This window comes from Ranitomeya variabilis, chromosome 1 (genome assembly GCF_051348905.1).
Source record: "Ranitomeya variabilis isolate aRanVar5 chromosome 1, aRanVar5.hap1, whole genome shotgun sequence".
NCBI classification, from domain to species: domain Eukaryota; kingdom Metazoa; phylum Chordata; class Amphibia; order Anura; family Dendrobatidae; genus Ranitomeya; species Ranitomeya variabilis.
In genome coordinates this window covers 130,777,924-130,798,514 of record NC_135232.1, presented here as the reverse complement: position 1 = coordinate 130,798,514, position 20,591 = coordinate 130,777,924, and the positions used below count along the sequence as shown (strand labels likewise).

General features: G+C 42.7%; 1 protein-coding gene across 20 annotated transcripts in view; it reads left to right on the top strand.

Annotated features, from left to right (window-relative positions):
- The window catches only part of MEF2C (myocyte enhancer factor 2C), a 356,157-nt gene that overhangs the window by 77,111 nt on the left and 258,455 nt on the right, over positions 1–20,591 (top strand). For 16 of the 20 annotated variants that reach the window (XM_077288806.1, XM_077288849.1, XM_077288903.1 and 13 more), the window contains exon 1: positions 19,944–20,289. The exons of 2 other annotated variants lie outside the window; for them this stretch is intronic. The gene's annotated coding sequence lies outside the window, so the exon portion shown is untranslated. 2 more of the 20 variants (XM_077288866.1, XM_077288784.1) reach the window with 2 other exon arrangements.

Sequence of the window (20,591 nt, the reverse complement as noted above, 5' to 3'; positions counted from 1 at the left end):
TGGGAAAGTCACCGGTTGACAAGGTCCTGCTCTTATGTCTTCTTCCATTCAGCAACTAGCCAGCTAATAATGCTCCCGGCTGCCCCGTTCTCCTATTATAAAAAACTTTCATGTAAATCCACAAAATCACTGGAATGGCTGAACACATTGAATGATCTGTTTACCAGAAATTGAGAAGACTGGATGGTAAAGCAATCTACGCCCTCTTTCTATTGTCTGCAGTCTACCAATGGTGGCAGATTTTGTGATGTGCTTACAAGCTCTTTTTAATAGCACTTGTAAGCAATGTGCTCGTCCAATGCTGAGAAGGCAAAGCAACCACTTATAGGAGCATCAGAGAGCACACAGTTAGGACCAGTGGCACAATCATGCTATGAATCATCAGGAGGGTACAGCTCTGTCACCAAGGAAGATGGGTGACAGGGTAGGAGAGAGCTCCTGAACATTTAAAGGGGTATTTCATTTTCAGAAAAACGCTGTCCACACAACAGTGTCTTAAGAAAACAAACTTTGCTTTATTTCTCCACTCCAGATATAGAGTGCTGAGTCTCTGCCAGTCTATTATCCTTTGGACCAACATGGTAGGTTATAAGTTGAAATTGATGGACTTGTGTCCTCTTTCCCTGTTAGAACTATGAAACTATGCGAATAACCAGACGTGCAGCATCTGCGCACCTATCCGTGGTCTGCAGGTCCTGTCCAGCTTTCTTTCCTGATCAGATGCATTAGTGTCGGGCAGAGGGAGTGAGATGTTGCATCACTCAGTGATTGGGAGGACGCCGTGACAGCAGTCTGCTCGATTTAGAGGCATTCGTCTCTGATCTACAGGAAAAGATGCAAACACATTTCGGTAAGATTATTTTCTTCCTAAAAAGTGTATTTTATAGTCCAAAACTAGAGTAAATGATGAGGGAAATTTGGGGAAAAAAGGATAGGTCATTAATAGATATGAAGACAAGAGGCAAATAAATGGTGGACTGGCTAACTATCTTGTGTGTATGACGAGCACGAGACTCTCTCTTGACAGACTGAAAGTCTTGAATTTCACTACTCGATGAGGGAAAATGAGCTGCCACCAAAAATGGTTAGCATCAGTGGATGTCACTGACTTTCTACTGAAAATACATAGCTGCACAGCCAAATCAAACGTGCACATGTATGGTGGGGGGTGCACATGTATGGTGGGGGGTACAGACGAAGAACGGTCAACAGATTAACCATTTGGGTGGTAGTTATAGAAGGTATCCAGGCACTTTATTAGGCCAGAGTGACACTAGACTGTAATACGGAGGAGTGCAATGCGATAAAAAATCGCATTGCACTCGGACCAATGTTAATCTATGTGCCAGCTCCCAGCAGCCGATTTTTTGTCGGCCGTTTTCCTCGGTCCGAGGCAATCGTAGCATGCTGCGATTGTCACAGACACTCGGACGACTCTCGGCTCACTCGCACCCATATAAGCCTATGGGTGCAAGTGAGACAACGCACATCACTCGGATATCATCCGGTGATGTGCGTTAAATGCTGACCCCAGCAATGGAGGAGATGGAGAAATTCATTTCTCCACCTCCTCCACAGCTGTGCTCCGATCCTCTGTGTGCGAGAGACTCGTAGCACAGACGCATGACACTCGGCTCCTGCTCGCAGCAGAGCAGGAGCCGAGGGTCATTAGCATATCGCACCCAATGCTCTCACATCGCATGCAATACGCTAGTGTGACTCCAGCCTTATTAGGAGACACATAAGATCTTCAGGGCAAAAGTTCACAAGCAATATATTAAGGGTAACAAAAATACAGACATGAGGCAAGAATCCAAGGTTTCCAGGAAAGGTCTTACATTAATTGGGAGACAGACAACAGATGGATGTGGAGGTGTAATGATCGCAGAGAGTGTGACCAGACGAGTGCGGGAAGGGGGCCGGCTAACACCAACGTCTACTTCAGCTGGATGTGCATTGTTAGGAGAGTCATTGTACCAGAATGGGGTCCAGGATGAGGGTCATTATTCCAGGAAAGGACCCAGGATGGCGGACATTATTATAGGATGAAAGGGGCCCATGATGAAAGATGTTATACCAAGATGGAGAACATTGTTACAGTAAGGGGCTCAGAAAGGGGGGCATTATTAGTTTGAGGGGCTCAGGATTGTGGACATTACACCAGGAAGAGGCCCACGATGTGGGGTCATTATAACAGGAAGAGGCCCAGGACAGGGAATATTATCACCTGAAGGGGCCTTAGATCAGAGACATTATTAGATGATGGGGGCCAGGATGGTGGACATTGTTACAGAAAGTGGCCAGGACAGGGAACATTATTACAGAAAGGGGCCCAGGAAGGGGACAGAACAGGAAACATTATTGCAAAAAGGTGCCATGATGGGGACATTATTACAGAAAGGTGCCATGATGGGGACTCTATTACACGTATGTCTTTATAGGATCTAGAACGCTAGGCCCTTACATCTGCCTAACATGGAGGTGGGTGCCTAAGTCCAAATAAAACTCTATTTACACCACTGAATGGGTTGAGTATATATAGGGGTATAACACTTAAAACAGGAATGAGAGAACCAATTTTCCCATATCGAAATGATAAAAAAGCCATTGCCACATTCTGTCCCTGATTATAAAATGACACAAGATACATTCACACATTATTTTTCCCACATCACAGAGCCACATGCCATTTGCCTTATGATTGTCATTTACAAGCCTTACATTCCAACAACTACTATTACATACAGTGACATGTAAAAGTTTGGGCACCCCCGGGTCAAAATTACTGTTATTGTGAACAGTCAAGCAATTGGAAGATTAAATGATCTCTAAAAGGGCTAAAGTTAAAGATGACACATTCCCTTTGTATTTTAGGCAAAACATATATATTCATCTTTTACATTTTAAAAATTACAAAAAGGACAACCGATGCAAAAGTTTGGGCACCCTTGACAATTTGTGTGCTCAGATAACTGTAATAAGGTTTCAGACCTTAATTAGTCTGTTATGGTTAAGGCTTATTCACTATAATCATTAGGAAAGGCCAGGTGATGCAAATGTCTCAGCTTTATAAAAACCCAGGCTAAATAACCCTTTAATCCCATATGATGTACTATCCCGTCGAGGTGACCTGGGACTTAATTCCCAGTGACGGGATTGTACGACATAGTCGATCGGCCGTGCTCACAGATTTTTATTTTTACGGCTCTACATTATAAACTGCTGTGACGCACTTGGTGGGTCAAAGTGCTCACCACACATCTAGATAAGTTCCTTAGGGGGTCTACTTTCCAAAATGGTGTCACTTGTGGGGGGTTTCAATGTTTAGGCACATCAGGGGCTCTCCAAACGTGACATGAAGTCACATCTCAATTCCAGTCAATTTTGCATTGAAAAGTCAAATGGCGCTCCTTCCCTTCCGAGCTCTGCCATGCGCCCAACAGTGGTTTACCCCCACATATGGGGCATCAGCGTACTCAGGACAAATTGCACAACTTTTAGGGTCCAATTTCTTCTGTTACCCTTGGCAAAATAAAAAATTGGGGGCAAAATATCAATTTTGTGAAAAATATGATTTTTTATTTTTACGGCTCTGCATTATAAACTTCTATGAAGCACTCTGTGGGTTAAAGTGTGAAGCACTCTGTGGGTCAAAGTGCTCACCACACATTTAGATAAGTTCCTTAGGGGGTCTACTTTCCAAAATGGGGTCACTTGTGGGGGTTTCAATGTTTAGGCACATCAGAGGCTCTCCAAACCTAACATGGCGTCCTACCTTAATTCCAGTCTATTTGCATTGAAAAGTCAAATGGCGCTCCTTCCCTTCCGAGCTCTGCCATGCGCCCAAAAAGTGGTTAACCCCCACATATGGGGTATCGGCGTACTCAGTACAAATTGTACAACAACTTTAGGGGTCCAATTTCTCCTGTTACCCTTGGTAAAATAAAACTAATTGAAGCTGAAGTAAATTTTTTGGTGAAGAAAAGTTAAATGTTCATTTTTTTTAAAACATTCCAAAAATTCCTGTGAAACACCTGAAGGGTTAATAAACTTATTGAATATAGTTTTGAGCACGTTGAGGGGTGCAGTTTTTAGAATGGTGTCACACTTGAGTATTTTCTATCATATAGACCCCTCAAAGTGACTTCAAATGCGATGTGGTCCCTAAAAAAAAAATGGTGTTGTAAAAATGAGAAATTGGTGGACAAATTTTAACCCTTATAACTCCCTAACAAAAAAAAATTTGTTCCAATATTGTAATGATGTAAAGTAGACATGTGGGAAATGTTACACATTAAGTATTTTGTGTGACATATCTCTGTGATTTAAGGGCATAAAAATTCAAATTTGGAAAATTGTGAAATTTTCTACATTTTTGCCAAATTTCCATTTTTTTCACAAATAAACGCAGGTAATATCAAAGAAATTTTACCTCTATCATGACGTACAATATGTCACAAGAAAACAGTGTCAGAATTATCAGGATCCGTTGAAGCGTTCCAGAGTTATAACCTCATAAAGGGACAGTGGTCAGAATTGTAAAAATCGGCCCGGTCATTAATGTGCAAACCACCCTTGGGGGTTAAGTGGTTAATATCTCAAATTTATCGGAATACTTGTTTGTTAGGCAATCCCTGCATGTGTTCCTGCTGTTTAACATGCAGCCGCGGCGACTGAAACATATTTTTCAAGCACGCCGAAGACACTCGGTTAGGACTGGAGCATGCTCAGATAATACTTATCTGAGCACGTTCGCTGATCACTATTTCTTAATTGTTCCCAATAATAGTAATTTTGACCAGGGGTGCCCAATCTTTTACATGCCAATGTAAGTGTTATGATGTGCCATTTGGTACAATTTTTCTTATTATACCTAGTATCATACAACTCCGGACGACTCTCGGTACTAAACATAACGTTGGTCTCTTGCAGCCGCTATTAGTACAGAAGTGTAGAATATACTTGCCTTCTAATCATTCACCATCCTCTTAATTTCACATGTAACCATTTGAAACAACTATATTCTCTATTTTTTGTTTCTCGGGTCATAGGGTAAAATAAGTCAATTCACTTTACCTATTTTTCAGTAAATGTAGTCATACACTAATATGAATCATTGTGATAATAATGATGTTATTCCAACAAATAAATGCATTTTGTGGGAGTGATTTGCTTTTGCTGCAGATTTCCTGTGAAAATTGGATAACACAGTGTGACTCAGATGAAAATCAGGTTGCGAGACATGATAAATAGGTGGAAGATGTTCTGTACGTCTCTCCTTAATCTCCTGATTCTGTTTACATGGTGTTGATATCGCTGAGTTCTTACCTTTTTAGATAAACTCGACGTTGGCTTCTAAACATACTTTTACTGCTAATAAACAACATTAAGCTGTCATCGGATTCGTATGCTTCATATGAACCGAAATCTACGACCTCACCAAACAGATTACCAGCACTAAATCTCTAAATCTGATTCATTAATAGGGGCATTTCTTAGAATGTGGGAATATAAAGTAGAGTTTATTCTCCGTGCGGTAAATGATATTATTCCTTATGCCTCATGGTAATATTTTTATCTATTTACCATTATTGTTTTTTATTCATTGTGTATTGCTCAGGTAGAAAACAAATACATTAGACTTCGTTCTTTGGATGCTATTTTAAAGGAATTTGTAAATAATATATTTTTTTTCTATTGGAATAACCCGGTGTCTTCTTTTGAACAGGAAAAAAAAAAAAGAATTCATTTTATGTAACCAAACAATTGCTTTCACTGAATGTTGCTTTCACGAAGTGTTGTGTTTTCACCTTGTCCTTCTCGGGTTTGTCACTGTCCCCTGTGTGATACCATGTGCAGTAGTGAGGCTTGCTCCCTTGCCGGCCAGGAAACTGTGAGGTGACAGCGAGCGAGGAGTTTCCTAATGGCGGGGGGGGGGGAAGGATCCACTTAGGGCATTAGGGGAGTGCAGGGACAGACTCAGGTTTGAGTTCAGGTGGTGACCATCCCTCATTCCCTATCTGTAGGGCCTTCCTCTCCCCTGTTCACTGTCTCTACCTGTGTGTGTTGTGCTGACCGACCCCCTGTGGGGTCAATACATATTTCGTGACAGATATTTTATTGCTGCTACAGAACCCTAAAGCGGTATAGGCCAGCCATGTTTGTACCATCCCCTTTGTTCTTAAAGGGAAACTGTCACCTCAAATTGTCCCTGTTGTCCGCAATATGTTCAAGAATTAGAGTACTTGTCCTCCATAGTTCGCACAATGCAATCTTCGCCCGTGCACACGCAGTATGCATTGCCCAACTGCGGGCAAAGCCGAAAAGCATTACTGCCCATGCGCCCGCGCACTATGTCCTGGAAGTATTTCACTGTGCTCTGGGACATAGTGCACGGGCGCATGCACAGTAATGCTTTTTGGCCTTGCCCTAGTTGGGCAAAGCATACTGCGCGTGCGTGAGTGAAGACTGCATTGCGCATGCGCGAACTATGGAGGACAAGTACTATAATTCTCAAACATATTGCGGACAACAGGGATGGATGGGGTGGAGAAATGAAGACGAAACGCTGCCCTTTAACAGGTGTATTTTCCCTTTAACAGGTGTATTTTCAGTGACTAAATGGTCATAGAAAGGTTGTTGCTAAAGGGAATCAATCATCAGCTTTTTGCTACCCTGTCTGAGAGCAGCATGATGTAGGTGCAGAGACCTGATTCCAGTGATGTGTCACTTACCTTGCTGCTTGCTGTAGTTTTGATAAAATCAATCTTTTCTCTGCTGCAGATCTAGCAGTTCTCTGAATGCTGAGCTCTGTTTAACCCTTGCACACTGATTGGCAGCTTTCTGTGTACACTGTGTATAGGCACTGTTCTGTTTATACAGTCATGAAATCCAGTCTGCATATCGAATAAATATTAGCCCTATTCCAAAAACATTGGTACACTGTATAAAATGTAAAGAAATCAAGAATGCTGTGATTTAGAAATATTTTACAGACATACCTCCTTCACAACAGAACATGTGTCAGAAGTTGAAAGTTAAAGGGCACCTGTCACCCCGTTTTTTCCGAATGAGATAAAAATACCGTTAAATAGGGCCTGAGCTGTGCATTACAATAGTGTATTTTGTGGACCCCGATTCCCCACCTATGCTGCCGAAATACGTTACCAAAGTCGCCGTTTTCGCCTGTCAATCAGGCTGGTCTGGTCGGATGGGCATGGTGACATCGCTGTTTCTTCCCCCAGATCTTGCTTATTTTTCCGTTGGTGGCGTAGTGGTCTGCGCATGCCCAACAGGCAAATCCACTGCGCAGCTGAAGGAAAAGAGCGCGATCTGCGCTATTCCCCTGGTGATCGGTGGGGGCGGCCATCTTCCTGTGGCCGCACGTGCGCAGATGGAGCGCTCTGCTGCCCGGGGCTTCAGGAAAATGGCTGCGGGATGCCGCGCATGCGCAGATGGAGATTGCGGCTGCCATTTTCCTGAAGCCGTGTTCGCATCTCGGCTTCAGGAAGATGGCAGCCGCGATCTCCATCTGCGCACGCGCGGCATCCCGCAGCCATTCTCCTGAAGCCCCGGGCAGCAGAGCGCTCCATCTGCGCATGCGCGGCCACAGGAAGATGGCCGCCCCCACCGATAACCAGGGAAATAGCGCAGATCACGCTCTTTTTCCTCACCTGTGCAGTGGATTCGGCACTTGGGCATGCGCAAACCACTACGCCACCAACGGAAAAATAAGCAAGATCTGGGGGAAGAAACAGCGATGTCACCACGCCCATCCGACCAGACCAGCCTGATTGACAGGCGAAAACGGCGACTTTGGTAACGTATTTCGGCAGCATAGGTGGGGAATCAGGGTCTACAAAATACACTATTGTAATGCACAGCTCAGGCCCTATTTAACAGTATTTTTATCTAATACGGAAAAAACGGGGTGACAGGTTCCCTTTAAAATTTGAAAAACTCAGAAATTAAAGGCAGCAACACATCTGAGAAAAGTTAGGACAGGGTTAACAAAAAATGGAAAATTAAGTGGTACTAATTAAAAACAGCTGAAGAGTCAATTTACAACTAAGTCACATGACTGTGTATAAAAAGAGCATGTTAGAGAGGCAGAGTCTCTCAGAAGTAAAGATGGTCAGAGGTTTACTAATGTGAAGACAAATACTTCTAGAAATTCTGGAACAATTTCAGAAAAATGTTCCACAACTTAAATTTGCAAAGAATATAAATATCCAACAATCTACAGTATATAATATAAAAAAATTCAGAGATTAAGGAGAAATCTATGTGCACAAGGGGCAAGACCGATGGTCAGTACTGGATGCTCGTGTACTACTGGCCTCAGGTGGCACTGGATTAAATACAGGCAGTTGGTCATGGAAATCAATGCATGGGCTTAGGAATACTTCATAAAATCATTGCATGATTGTTATATAGAAGTTTTCGAAAAAATGCTCCCATCCAGATTTCTATTTCAGTGAAGGTCTTGTATTTTTCAGCTATACAATGCTAAACCACATACTGCATCCATCACAACAGCATGGCTTTTCAAAAGAAGAGTTCAGATGATGAACTGGCAGCCTGCAACTCAGACCTTTCACTGATAGAAAGCACTTGGTGCATTATGAAACATAAAATCCAGCAAAGAAGACTCCGGACTGTGGCTCAGCTGAAATCCTACATCAGACAAGAATGGCACACTGTAGCTCTCCCAAAACTCCAACAATTGGTCTCCTCACTTCCCAGACATTTGTAAAGTTGCCAAGAGCGGTAGTCATGACTGAGTTCCTGTGGCACTTTACAGAAAAACAGTGTCCCAGTCCCAGTGAGCTGTCAGGTGTGGGGTGCATCACACTCACTTGTAGGCCACAGGCCTCCACTCTCTCCAGGCCTCCATTCTCAGTAGCTGCCGCACACAATTAAGGGGACACCAAGTTCATTGCAACAAGCAACAATTTACTGGTTCATCAATTTGTAACATGTGGGATAGGGCACAAGACTTCATATTTTTTACTTCTGTAGTACAACGCATCTCCAACCCTACCACTTGTTCGACCTGGAGTATCCCTAAGCCCAATGATTCTGTCAGCCTCAGGAATTTCCAGTCCACTTTAGAAGTGAACCCGGGATCAGCCACCTGCCCTTCATGCAGCTCCCCATCCACCGACCTCTGTATTGTTAGAACACCAGGCACTCTCCCCAATACTTGGACTGAGCCCTAGGCTCCAGATGTGGCAGGAATGTCTGCAATGGATATCAGTATGGCCTTCCACTGCCTTGAACGATTGGTACGTGCTGGCCCCAGCAGGCCATGGTGCTTGAACATGACCTTGTCACTTCAAAAGTGGGCACTTCCTGGTAGTAACTGAGATAGGGTACTACCAGGAAGTGCCCACTTTTTACTAACACTACTCCTCACCCCTGCAGGCTCGTCCCAAACAATTTCTTATTTCTTATACCTGTAACTTGAGCTAACTACAGCCACTATCCTATACAGTATGTACTAAGCCTATTCTTATCTTAATCTTCAGAGTGCTATGCTTACCCTATGCGCATTCTGCACTATACACTACCCACATTGTATGTTAACTCTTCCCTTCCCATTGCTTAAACACAATACATGTCAATTCACATGATACAATACATGTATGAAAATGCCCGACACTATATATATTACGCAATTATTGCCTTCAGGGGTAGGAATGCAAGACAGTTCATCACTTTTACACATTTACATATTGATCAGTGGTAGACATGAACTGTGTTGCTGTCATCAATTTCTAAATTAGGGTTTCTGTTTGTTTGTTTTTTCAAATGAAATGGAATAATATCTAACTTTCACCTTCTGTTCTGTGTTCTGTTGCGAATAAGATATAGCTATAAGAGATTGAAAATCATTGCATTCTATTTTTCTTTATTATTTACCCTGCGTCCCAACTTTTTTTTTTTTTACTTGGGGTTATAATATGCGGTATATAAACTGTATTTCATGACTATATAAACACAATATTGACTCTTTATAAATACAAATGAAATGATCATTTTACTTCCTACTCAGTGTAGGGGCTGGTCTCAGTCTGTTTTCGACATGACCCCTGGGGGATGCGATATAGTAGTTATCACTTGGAAATAATGACACTTTTAACAAAGTTGGTGGTGGAAATGATGCTCTGGAAAAGTGGAACAAACAAATGCCTTGTAATCAGATCTCGTTACAATAATGATATGGTAGTGTCGGACCAGTTGCATAGTTTGGTCTCTTTATCTAGACACCAGAACTGCTTTTCTAAGGAAGTTGTTTATTTGCAAAGAGCAAAACTGCTGCAGCAACCCTGACTTATCTTCCCCAATTTCTGCTTCCTGTCTTCTAACAGCTCACCAGCTGGGAAGACACCACTTATTGTGGGATGTGCCTGACAATGTCCAGTCTAGTTATCAGCCATTTTCCACACATCCCATAACACAAATGTCATGCTATAAAGAACATTTGCCCAACAATTAAATAGTCACTATGTGTAAGCCAGTACACTTTACATTACAGCATGTAGTAGCAGATATATAACATTACGTGATGCTACGCTTTACGAGCACACCTTTGTGAAATTTTAAGATAATTCACAATAATAATAAAACGTATTTAAAATGTATTTAAAGGGAACCTGTCAGCAGGTTTTCCCCATATAAAGTAGGGCCAGCATTAGAGATGAGTGAACCTGAACTTAAAAGTCTGGGGTTCGTACCAGCCAGTTAGTGTCTGGTGCCAAATGCCGAACACAGACTTCTCCAGGAAGTCCATTGCAATGTTCACAGTTCCGGGAGGAGTCTGTTGCAGAGAGAAAGAGAGATTATTTTTCCAGCGCAAAAGTTCGGGTCTCCATTGTTTTCAATGGAGTTTGGGTTCTGGTTCAAGTTCAAGCACAGTTCCGGTACCAGGACTGTACTTTGAAATAAAGTTTGAGTTGGGTACCAGAACCCGATTTTCCAGGGGCCTGCTCATCCCTAGCCAGCTGTCTTCCTCCTTGCTACGTCATCCACACAATGTCCTCCATCGCGCTCTTTCCCAGGGGCACTTTTCTCTGCACTGCTGAGGGCAGAGCAAAGTATTGTGCTTCGCATGCATTGGTAAAGGCCAAAGAGCGCTGATGACATGTTGGTAAAGCCGGAGCATGCGCAATACAATGATTTGCTCGGCCCTCAGCAGTGAAGAGAAAAGTGCGCCTGTGAAGGAGATATGGGAAAAACCTACTGACAGGTTCCCTTTAACCCCTTTCTGCCATTGGACGTACTATTCCGTCTATGTGGGGTGGGCCCTAATTCCCAAGGATGGAATAGTACATCCAGCGCGATCAGCCGCGCTCATGGGAGGAGCGCGGGCGATCGCGGCCGGGTGTCAGCTGACTATCGCAGCTGACATCCGGCACTATGTGCCAGGAGCAGTCACGGACTGCCCCCGGCACATTAACCCCCGGCACACTGCGATCAAACATGATCGCAGTGTACCGGCGGTACAGGGAAGCATCGCGCAGGGAGGGGGCTCCCTGCGTGCTTCCCTGAGATGATCGGTACAAGGCGATGTGCTCACCTTGTACCGAGTGTCTCCTCCCTGCAGTCCCCAGATCCAAAATGGCATCTGGGTCCTGCAGGGAGGTGACGTCACAGCGCCTGCCCAGAGCAGGCGCCGTGAAGCCTCCCTGTTGTGCACGTCAGATCGCCGATCTGACACAGTGCACAGCAAAGTGTCAGATCGGCGATCTGTCACTTTACTTTGATGCCCCCCCCCCCCCCCGGGCAAAGTAAAAATGTAAAAAAAACAAAAAAAATCCTAAATAAATAATAATAATTAAAAAAAAAATTGTTCCAATAAATACATTCCTTTAGCTAAATAAAAAAAAAACAATAAAAGTGATAAAAGTGCACATATTTAGTATCGCCGCGTCGGAAACGACCCGATCTATAAAACTGTCCCACTAGTAAACCCCTTCAGTGAACACCGTAAAAAAAAAAACGAGGCAAAAAACAACACTTTATTATCATACCGCCGAACAAAAAGTGGAATAACATGCGATCAAAAAGACAAAAATAAATAACCATGGTACCGCTGAAAACATCATCTTGTCCTGCAAAAAACGAGCCACCATACGCATCATCAGCAAAAAAATAAAAAAGTTATAGTCCACAGAATAAAGCAATGCAAAAATAATTATTTTTTCTATAAAATAGTTTTTATCGTATAAAAGCGCCAAAACATAAAAAAATGATATAAATGAGGTATCGCTGTAATCGTACTGACCCGAAGAATAAAACTGCTTTATCCATTTTACCAAATGCGGAACAGTATAAACGTCCCCCCAAAAAGAAATTCATGAATAGCTGGTTTTTGGTCATTCTGCCTCACAAAAATCAGAATAAAAAGCGATCAAAAATGTCACGTGCCCGAAAATGTTACCAGTAAAAATGTCAACTCGTCCCGCAAAAAACAAGACCTCACATGACTCTGTGGACCAAAATATGGAAAAATTATAGCTCTCAAAATGTGGTAACGCAAAAAACATTTTTTGCAATGAAAAGCGTCTTTTAGTGTGTAACGGCTGCCAATCAAAAATCCGCTAGAAAACACGCTATAAACAGTAAATCAAACCCCCCTTCATCACCCCCTTAGTTACAAAAAATTTAAAAAAATTAAAAAATGTATTTATTTCCATTTTCCCATTAGGGTTAGGGCTAGGGTTAGGGCTAGGGTTAGGGTTGGGGTTAGGGCTAGGGTTAGGGTTAGGGCTAGGGTTAGGGCTAGGGTTAGGGCTAGGGTTAGGGTTTGGACTAGGGTTAGGGCTACAGTTAGGGTTAGGGTTGGGGCTAAAATTAGGGTTGGGGCTAAAGTTAGGGTTGGGGCTAAAGTTAGGGTTAGGGTTTGGATTACATTTACGGTTGGGAATAGGGTTGGGATTAGGGTTAGGGGTGTGTCAGGGTTAGGGGTGTGGTTAGGGTTACAGTTGAGATTAGGGTTAGGGGTGTGTTTGGATTAGGGTTTCAGTTAGAATTGGGGGTTTCCACTGTTTAGGCACATCAGGGGCTCTCCAAATGCGACATTGCGTCCGATCTCAATTCCAGCCAATTCTGCATTGAAAAAGTAAAACAGTGCTCCTTCCCTTCCGAGCTCTCCCTTGCGCACAAATAGGGGTTTACCCCAACATATGGGGTATCAGCGTACTCAAGACACATTGGACAACAACTCTTGTGGTCCAATTTCTCCTGTTACCCTTGGGAAAATACAAAACTGGGGGCTAAAAAATAATTTTTGTGAAAAAAATTTTTTTTTTTATTTTCACGGCTCTGCGTTATAAACTATAGTGAAACAGTTGGGGGTTCAGAGTTCTCACAACACATCTAGATAAGTTCCTTGGGGGGTCTAGTTTCCAATATGGGGTCACTTGTGGGGGGTTTCTGCTGTTTAGTTACATCAGGGGCTCTGCAAATGCAACGTGATGCCTGCAGACCAATCCATCTAAGTCTGCATTCCAAATAGCACTCCTTCCCTTCCGAGCTCTGCCATGCACCCAAACGGTGGTTCCCCCCACATATTGGGTATCATCGTACTCAGGACAAATTGGACAACAACTTTTGGGGTTCAATTTACACTGTTTCCCTTGGAAAAATACAAAACTGGGGGCTAAAAATAGTTTTTTGGGAAAAAAAGGATTTTTATTTTCACGGCTCTGCGTTATAAACTGTAGTGAAACACTTGGGGGTTCAAAGTTCTCACAACACATCTAGATAAGTTCCTTGGGGGGTCTAGTTACCAATATGGGGTCACTTGTGGGGGGTTTCTACGGTTTAGGTACATTAGGGGCTCTGCAAATGCAACATGACGCCTGCAGACCATTCCATCTAAGTCTGCATTCCAAATGGCGCTCCTTCCCTTCCGAGCTCTCCCATGCGCCCAAACGGTGGTTCCCCCCACATATCGGGTATCAGCGTACTCAGGACAAATTGGACAACAACGCTTGGGGTCCAATTTCTCCTGTTACCCTTGGGAAAATACAAAACTGGGGGCTAAAAAATAATTTTTGTGGGGAAAAAAATAATTTTTATTTTCATGGCTCTGCGTAATAAACTGTAGTGAAACACTTGGGGGTTCAAAGCTCTCACATCACATCTAGATGAGTTCCTTAGGGGGTCTACTTTCCAAAATGGTGTCACTTGTGGGGGGTTTCAATGTTTAGGCACATCAGTGGCTCTCCAAACGCAACATGGCATCCCATCTCAATTCCAGTCAATTTTGCATTGAAAAGTTAAATGGCACTCCTTCCCTTCCGAGCTCTGCCATGCGCCCAAACAGTGGTTTACCCCCACATATGAGGTATCATCGTACTCAGGACAAATTGGACAACGACTTTTGGCGTCCAATTTCTTCTCTTACCCTTGGGAAAAAAAATTGAGGGCAAAAATATCATTTTTGTGAAAAAATATCATTTTTTATTTTTACGGCTTTGCATTATAAACTTCTGTGAAGCACTTGGTGGGTCAAAGTGCTCACCACACATCTAGATAAGTTCCTTAGGGGGTCTAGTTTCCAAAATGGTGTCGCTTGTGGGGTGTTTCAATGTTTAGGCACATCAGGGGCTCTCCAAACACAACATGGCGTCCCATCTCAATTCCAGTCAATTTTGCATTGAAAAGTCAAATGGCGCTACTTCCCTTCCGAGCTCTCCCTTGCGCCCAAACAGTGGTTTACCCCCACATATGGGGTATCAGCATACTCAGGACAAATTGTACAACAACTTTTGGAGTCCAATTTCTTCTATTACCCTTGGGAAAATAAAAGATTGGGGGCGAAAAGATCATTTTTGTGAAAAAATATGATTTTTTATTTTTACGGCTCTGCATTGTAAACTTCTGTGATTCACTTAATGAGTTAAAGTGCTCACCACACATCTAGATAAGTTACTTAGGGGGTCCACTTTCCAAAATGGTGTCACTTGTGGGGGGTTTCAATGTTTACGCACATCAGGGGCTTTCCAAACGCAACATGGCTTCCCATCTCAATTCCAGTCAATTTTGCATTGAAAAGTCAAATGGCACTTCTTCCCTTCCAAGCTCTGCCATGCGCCCAAACAGTGGTTTACCCCCACATATGGGGTATCGGCGTACTCAGTACATAGTTACATAGTTACATAGTTATTAAGGTTGAAGGAAGACTGTAAGTCCATCTAGTTCAACCCATAGCCTAACCTAACATGCCCTAATATGTTGATCCAGGGGAAGGCAAAAAAACCCCATGTGGCAAAGAGTAACTCCACCATGGGGAAAAAAATTCCTTCCCGACTCCACATACGGCAATCAGACTAGTTCCCTGGATCAACGCCTTACAAATTGTGCATGATCCCTGGATCAACGCCTTACAAATTGTGCAACTACTTTTGGGGTCCATTTTTTCCTGTTACCCTTGGTAAAATAAAACAAATTGGATCTGAAGTAAATTTTTTGTGTAAAAAAGTTACATGTTTATTTTTATTTAAACATTCCAAAAATTCCTGTGAAACACCTGAAGGGTTAATAAACTTCTTGAATGTGGTTTTGAGCACCTTGAGGGGTGCAGTTTTTAGAATGGTGTCACACTTGGGTATTTTGCATCATATAGACCCTTAAAAATGACTTTAAATGAGATGTGGTCCCTAAAAAAAAATGGTGTTGTAAAAATGAGAAATTGCTGGTCAACTTTTAACCCTTATAACTCCCTAACAAAAAAAAACTTTGGTTCCAAAATTGTGCTGATGTAAAGTAGACATGTGGGAAATGTTGTTTATTAAGTATTTTGTGACATATCTCTGTGATTTAATTGTATAAAAATTCAAAGTTGGAAAATTGCAAAATTTTCAAAATTTTCGCCAAATTTCTGTTTTTTTCACAAATAAACACAGGTAATATCAAAGAAATTTTACCACTATCATGAAGTACAATATGTCACGAGAAAACAGTGTCAGAATCTTCAGGATCCGTTGAAGCGTTATAGTCCCTTATAAAGGGACAGTGGTCAGAATTGTAAAAATTGGCCCAGTCATTAACGTGCAAACCACCCTTGGGGGTAAAGGGGTTAAGGTTATGGCAACAAAAAACTGGATCAAAGAGAGAACTCAATTGGCATCTAAAAATGAGCTGTAGACATATTGCGCTCTCCTTCATAGTGCCTCAAGGGATTTTCCACACATTTTCCACCAGTAAAATTCTGTACATAATTGGCCTGATTCATCAAATGCTTTTATGCCAAAATTCTGGTGTAAAAGCTTTGAAAAGTCTGAAAATTTAGACTCAGCTTTCAGTTGCGACTTTTGGTGTTTTAGCATCAGCTTCTCTCAGCTCTGCCAAAATGGATGGAGCTGAGGTGGGACAGGGGCAATGTGGGGCGTGACTCCATAGCTCATTTAATTTATGATGATCTGTGTCATTCACTAGGCCAGAAATCTTAATCCAGTCCCTTACTGCAGTGAGATTTCTGGCGTGGCACACAGAGGCACACACCACTCATCTGAACTCTTCATGAATCATGAGCATCTGGACTCCTCAACACCCCCTCATCAAGACTGTCGAGAAAGACACTAGTCTTGATAAATCGGGCCCTTTGGCTTAATTAGATACATTAATTCCCCTTTAAATGATACAATATATACCTGATAAAGTGTGTACCGTATTTTGAGGACTGTAACATGCACTGGACAATAAGAGAGAACCCAAATTTTGGGGTGGAAAATAGGAAAAAAATGTTTTAAATAAAATGGTGGAGTGCCTTGTAGTCCATTTAAGCAATAGCTTACTGGGTGTTGGCAGCAGTGGAGCGGAGTCACAGGATGATGAGTCGCTGCTTTAGGAGGCTGGCAGCAGGAGTGCGGCAATACTGCGGTGCCTGGGCGCTCATTAAACGTCGGTGCCGGTAACTGGAGTCCCCTTTCTCATTTAGCTCTCTGCTGTGGGTTTCAGTAAAATGGGGATACCTAAGCAGATTGAGCTCTCGGGAAATGAGAACTCGTCTCCTGAGATCTCAATATGTGCATGTGCCGCCTCCTGCAGACATTTTCCCAAAGCCCTCTGCAGGCAACTGAATGGGAAAGCGGACTCTGCTCACCAGCGCCGACATCTAACGAATGCCCAAGCACCACAGCATCTCCCCACTCCTGCTGCTGCCTCCTGAAGCAGCGACCCAGTCTCCTGTGATCGCCTTCGATTCCCCCAGTAAGCTACTTTAGAATTATAAGACACATCCCCATTTTCCTCCAAAATTTGGAGGAAAAAAGTGCGTCTTATAGTCTAAAAAAATATGGTATTTCAAATTATAAAGAATATCTTAGTTACCTTTGAGTATGTGTTTAGTTTAGAGCCATATATCTTCATTGTCAAAGATTTGAGGTGATAAAGGCCATGTAAACATGATTAAACATAATAGCAAATTGGATGAAGTCAATAATCACAATTACTTTGGAAGAGTTTACCTTTGCAAAAATGCAAGACTATAATTTTATAGTAGACATATAGCTATTTTGTGTGGAAAGAGTGGGCCCTTAGAATTATTTTCTCTGGTAAGTACAAGGACCAGAGTCCAATCAAGAAATTCACTCCATCTTGCATTAATTTCTTACAGGGATAATTCATATAATAGCTAAAGTAATCTGTAATGTCACATGATCAGTTACACTACATATGATGTGCATATTTACATGTACTCACATGGACATGATGTGCTAAATTCCTTAAGTGGCATGTGACTTTTAATTAATTTCACGCATCTTACTGTACTTCACTGTTTATCAAGACTGCCTGCAAAACACCAGTCTTGATGAATCAGAGCCTAAATGTTTTTCCACACCCACAAGCTTCTGCAGCTCTCCCTTTAAAGGGGTTGTCCACTATTAGGACAACCCTTTCTTGATCAAAATGTTTGGCCCCATAAAATAACAAGGCTTATACTCACCTCTTGTGCTGGTGCTGTTCCCACGGTGTCGGCACTCGCGGTCCCAGGGCTCTCGCGTGATTGATGTGACACGTGACGCTGGCGCCCAATCAGTTCTGGCGTCACTTTCCCCACTTATGGACAATCAAACATGATGAGGAAGTTTGGGCTGCAGCCAATATCGGACTTCTTCTTCATGCTCAATTTGACAGGATGTGGGGACAGGAATGCCAGCGCTGATTGGTCGCCAGCATCAGGTGTCACAACAACAGCACGGGAGCTCAGAGAAGAGCGAGTGCTGAAACCGCGGGACTGGTGCCAGCACGGGAGGTGACCATAAGCTTTATTATTTTACTGGGCCCAAGCGAGGTGTATGAAAAGAAGTTGTCCAAGTAATGGACAACTTCTTTAAGTGAGACGCTCTCAGTGATTTCAATTTTAGATCCATACCCACTGTCTTGTTCATTGTCCTTACATGATGCTCTCTTAGCTTTACTCCTCCCCAGGCTTCAGTCACTCACTCACTGACTCTTTTTCAGCCCACCAATGTGCCCTTTGGTGGCTCACTAAGCTCACCCCTCTAGTCGCTCTCATAACATGTGTCTCCGATGTGCTTGCTGCACTCATACTCACACGCCATGCCAAACTCATACTTTTAATGTGAATGAGGCTGTGACATTTGTTGGAAATGCTTAAACCAACTTCTAACACTTTTAATATGCTACAAGCACATTTTGTATTTTTAGCCAGAAACCTAGCTGTGATGTAGGCCTTTGCCTTGGGTGGCCTCTGTATGGAGTCCCCACATGGCATTGCATTCTTTAAGGATAATACCTCTGTAATATCAAGGATTGGAGTGGAAATGGGTTAAATCTGCACTGCCAGTGGAAGAATGATGAGGAGTCAACAATCAAGGAATGCGGTTAATTGGTCAACACGTTTCGAAGTGTCACACTTCTTCATCAGGACACTCTAATATGGCACGCAATGTAATGCTTAAATTTTATTGGTGTGCCCCATAAGAAATCGCAGGTACATGATAAGCTCATAAATGTCTTAGGCAGCTATATTACAGATCAGTAAAGTGGTCATGATCAAGCTAGCCGGTACAGGCTTCATTCATAGCAATCTAAACATATCCATTCTATAAGGGTGAAGGTATGTAAAGAGGTGATACCACCTTGCATAAGTTAGAGCCCACCCCTGAAAATATATTTCATAGTGTGAGCGGTACATTCGCTTTGTTCGTTTCTCTTGAATCTGACATATATTTATCTAGAAATAGCATTAAAGTGACCATCACATGCTCCTGTATAGTGTAAGTATGAACATGGCGGAGGTGGGGGGATCTTTCGGATTCCAGGTAGAGTTATCGAGCTCCTAAGTCAGCAGAGTAATTGTGTGAGGAGCAGAATTGTCATTAGGACTCCGCCTAGCATAGCATTACCACGGCAAAACTAAAATTAGCAAAATGTCAGAAATGAAAAGATTGATTCACCCAGACGCAATTATCATTTAAAAGTGCTTGATTGAGGTGCTGCAGTTGGGTGATTTATTTTGCATCCCATATACATAATTAAAGTAGTGGAGCGGAGTAATTTATCAATCTAGTTGAGGCTGGAGGAGAGGAGCTGTATATGTTTGTTTTAATAAAAAAATACTCTGGCTGCTGCACTTCCATGGGCCTCCCCATACTACTCTATTTCCAGGAGCCAGAGTGATTATTGCGCTGGCAATGCTTTGTGACTGTGGGACAGGCTGGGAGAGAGACGAAAGAGAAATTAGCAGACAGGCTGATTAAAACATATAATAAAGGAGACAGGGCGAAGCAAAATAAAGGGAAGGTAGAGTGGAGATAAAAATAGGAAGCTATCTATTCAGTGGAGGATAGAGGAGAAGAAGAGGGGAGTGAAGCAGCAGCAGAAGAGGGGGAGTGATCAGGGCTGGAAAGAAGACAGAGGGAGGGAGAGGAAGAAAGAAGACAGAGAGGAGGAGGTAAGAAAACGACACCTCGCCAGGCACTCAGTTTTAAATCCACTGCCTTTTTCCTCCTCTCCATGTTACAAAGGCTTAGAGCTGCTTTTTTCCTATTCGTGTCCTGTCACTTCCTTCCTGGACTCTTACAGGACGCCTCGGTTTACTTTCTCATCCTGGCAGCACAGAGCCACTTTCCTGCCTCTGCCCACTGTATTGGATTGAGTTGAGAGACATACAGCGCTCAAGCTTCAGAAGTAAGAAGAGGCCAGTTTTATTTCTCCTTTCTTCTTCTTCTTCTTCTTTTTCTTCTTCTTATCATTGCTCCAATGAAAGCAGAACATTCCAAGGGCAACTAAGAGCAGCAGATGCCTCACGTAAGTACAGCCATGGGATGGAGATGTCCTTCTCAGCCTTCCCTCTTGCTACACTTCATAGAGCTTTTACTTTCGCACTTCTATGAATTACTCTAGGTCAACGTTTCCTACCAGAACTTTTTAACGCTTTGCTTTCTAAGGCGCCAGAAGCTGCAGATGTAGCAGAATTGATTTGGTCAGATGTAGTCTGCTAATTTACTATTGGGCACAACTCGCCATTATATTTCGCCTTTCCGTTGTCACTTTTACTGCGTTATCTTAATTCTATGCGTAAACTATGCAGCCAAAGCGATAAATGACAA